Raw genomic sequence first — 4,290 nt, 5'->3', positions numbered from 1 at the left:
CTTTATAATATTTAATTGATTTGGTGTCAAAAGTACGAGAAGTAGAAACATATTATAAAACTTTAAGATTAGTAAAGTTATTATCATTATATGTTATTGTTATAAATTTTAGAAATTATAAATAACGAGAAAATGATTTAAAAACGCAAATGACCAAAACACTCAAACGACTAAGTTACACTTCGAGTGGGATAGTTTTACATTTATTTGAGTCTTGTTATTGATAAAGGTACAATACACGAAACGTAAAGTACAAGTTTTCTCGCGTACGAAAGGACGTTCAGAAACCGGAACCGGGACATAAGTTGAGAGTCAGTGCACGAGTCATTGGAACTAAAATTACAAGTAAACTATGCACAGGAATATAATATAATATATAAATAATTATATATATATATATATATATATATATATATATATATATATATATATATATATATATATATATATATATATATATATATATAATTATTAATTATGTCAACAAGCTAGTGAACAAAAATTTCTGAGCTGGAAATGCGCACCTTCGCGATCGCGGAGCTGTAAGGCACAAAAACTCCGCGATAGCGGAGCAGTCAAAATCAAAAATGTACTATAAGAAGGCCAGTTTGTTCGACGAGTTACACACACCTTCACACTCTTTCTTTCTATCCTTCTGTAATATATATATTTATATTATAATTTTAATTTTAATTTAAGTTTAATAATAATAAGGTATATACGAGGGTGTTTTAATTTGGGTTTCAAACCGTTTTAAACTAAGGAAATATTGGGTATTATTTGGGTATTGTTCGTGAATCCAAGACCAACTATACAATCATCCACTATCATTACGTCTACGCAATTTGCCTACAATATTGAATCTCAATATTGAACCGTGAGTTTATAGATCCCTTTTTAATTGCTTTTGCAATCTATATTTTTGGGCTAAGAATACATGCACTTTATTTTAAACGCAATGGATACAAGTACATACTAAATTCTACACTGAGTTTGAACCGAAAATCCTTTAGCTTTGGTAACTAGTAACTGTCGGTTATAAGAACTGGTGGGCGCGAGTAGTTATATATGGATCCATAGGGCTTGACATCCCCGTCTATTCCAGGTATAGAAACCCTAGCCTGAACTATAAAACAGACGTATGCTATTTGAGTTTAGTACACATTGGTTTGCATGTATTGTACATGTTGGTTGCATGTATGTTAAAACAGGGGTACTTATTATATATATACGTTAAGTTTAGTTACCAGGGTGCTCAATTTTGTAGAATATTTTGATAAACGTTTTGGATGAAATAACTGAAATCTTGTGGTCCACCTTTACATACAGATCATGTGCAATATTAAAACTATGAACTCACCAACCTTTGTGTTAACACTTTTAAGCATGTTTATTCTCAGGTTACTAGAAGTCTTCCGCTGTTTGCTTATACGTTATACAAGCTATGTGCATGGAGTCATACATGCTTAATTCGAGAAAACTTTGCATTCACAAAATCATCACCATGTATCTTATTTTGACTGCATTGTCAACGGATATATTATTGTAAACTATTATTTACGGTGATTGTCTATATGTAGAAATCATCAGATGTCAAAAACCTTGGAATTAGATATTCATTTATGGTGTGCCTTTTCAAAAGAATGCAATGTTTACAAAACGTATCATGTAGAGGTCAAAACCTCACTATGAAATCAATGAATAACGTACCGCGTCAATAGCGATTTTGACAGGTCGTTACAGTTGGCATAAGAGCTTGAGGTCATAGGGAACCAGAATTTACATTAGTGTGTTTAACTGGTAATTGTTAGGATGTATTAGTGAGTCGGGACAATGACCATATCTGTTTTTACCGATTTTTGCTTATCATTCCTTGTCAGAAATTACCTGCTTATCATTCTTAAGTCTATACACGTTTTTCTGCATTTATTGCATAGATATTGTACAGACGAATTCATATCTTAGCATATCTGTTACTGTAAACTTGGTCTGACATCTTCCGAAGATTCCTCCGTAATTTATGAGATTTTGGTATTATATATACATATGTAAATTATGTATTGAAGAATACCAATTAAATCCTATAATCTATTTCATATCAAAAATCATTTCCCTGATTATACAAGATGGATCCCGCATCTAGTTTAAATTCCCTAGATTCCAATAGCTCTTCCGATATGGAATTCTACCTGAGCTCCGAAAGCAGTGTGATAGGAATGGATCAACCAATCAACCATCACCTATTCTGGATGAATTGGGGATGGGTTCGTAGTCTACTTAATCATTGGAGACAAGAAGAAGGTGATCCCTTCTGAAATGCCCCGTTCATATCGATTATAATCGTTACATAATAATTGATTTTATTGCGAGGTATTTGACCTCTAAATGATACATTTTACAAACATTGCATTCGTTTTTAAAAGAAAAACTTTCATTTCATCGAAAGTTGACAGGCATGCATACCATTTCATAATATATCCAAACTATCAATGAATTAATAATAATCTTGTTGATCTCAACCGCAACAGAAAGAGGTTTTGTTCTGCCGAGAATATTTTTTGATATATGTCATGAATGACTCCAAGTAATATCTCTAAAATGAGCAAATGCACAGCGGAAGATTTCTTTAATACCTGAGAATAACCATGCTTTCAAGTGTCAGCCAAAAGGTTGGTGAGTTCATAGGTTTATCATAACAATCATTTCAATATTTTAATAGACCACAAGGTTTCATATTTCTATTTCCCATAAAAATCATGCATGCATATAGCCATCTGCATAAAATCATTCATATAGATTGAACACCTGGTAACCGACATTAACCTTAATGCATAGAATATCCCCACAGACATCTCGTCTGTATAATAATAATCTCAAAGTACTAAAGCCATCCATAGACATGAATGTGGGTTGTTAGGCCCAATAGATCTATCTTTAGGATTCGCGTCAATTAGGGGCCATTTCCCTAATTCTTAGGTTACCAGACTTGAAGGGCGATATTCGATTTCGATAATCCAACCATATAATGTAGTTTTGATTACTTGTGTCTATTTCGTCAAACATTTATAAAACAGCGCATGTATTCTCAGTCCCAAAAATATATATTGCAAAAGCATTTAAAAAGGGAGCAAATGAAACTCACAATACTGTATTTTGTAGTAAAAATACATATGACGAAACTGAACAATGCAGGGTTTGCCTCGGATTCACGAACCTATATCATTTATATATATATTAAAACATATAATCGTAATCGAACATATATATATATATATATATATATATATATATATATATATATATATATAAGTCAATGTTAGTCAACATCCGTTTCGACCCCGTTTTTCAGTTGCGACATTTTGAGGTCGCTAACGTTTCGGCCCCGTCTCACGTCTTTTTCAACCTTGTATATATATATATATATATATATATATATATATATATATATATATATATATATATATATATATATATATATATATATATATATATATATATATATATATATATATATATATATATATATATATATTTATATATATAAATATATTATTAGTGATATGATATTTATATTCTAATCTCTTATATATTTCATTATTTAATTAAATGTATTTATTTGATATATTTTAAACAAATAAAAATATTAATATAGTTAAGTTATGTGTAATAAATATATTGTTATATAAAGATCCTTTATTAATAATTGTAAATATACTAGATTATGGATAATAATAATAATAATAATAATAATAATAATAATAATAATAATAATAATAATAATAATAATAATAATAATAATAATAATAATAATAGTAATAATAATAATAATGTTAATTTTTATAATGATCACTTTAATAAAAGTAAGAACTTTAATAAATGCTAAATTTTAAGATAAATGATAATTTTGTTAATTTTAATTATAATGGTGAAAAAAATAATAATAATTATATTAATAATTATATTAATAATAATAATAATAATAATAATAATAATAATAATAATACTAATAATAATAATAATAATAAAATGATACTTTACTTTAATATTGTAATGATAATAATAATAGCAGTGGTAATAATAATAATCAGATTTATCATAAACTTCGTTTTTAATTTCTCAACTTATAACTACAATTCCTATAACTTAATTTCCTAGTCAAATTCATAATGTACATGTATTCATATAATTCATAATTATTTTCCATAATATTACCATATTAACTTTTATTATCAATGTTATTAACATATTAAAAATCATAACAATAACAATTTTATTATTAATGATGTTATC

Source organism: Rutidosis leptorrhynchoides, chromosome 2 (assembly GCF_046630445.1).
Source record: "Rutidosis leptorrhynchoides isolate AG116_Rl617_1_P2 chromosome 2, CSIRO_AGI_Rlap_v1, whole genome shotgun sequence".
Taxonomy (NCBI): domain Eukaryota; kingdom Viridiplantae; phylum Streptophyta; class Magnoliopsida; order Asterales; family Asteraceae; genus Rutidosis; species Rutidosis leptorrhynchoides.
This window is presented reverse-complemented; position numbering follows the sequence as displayed.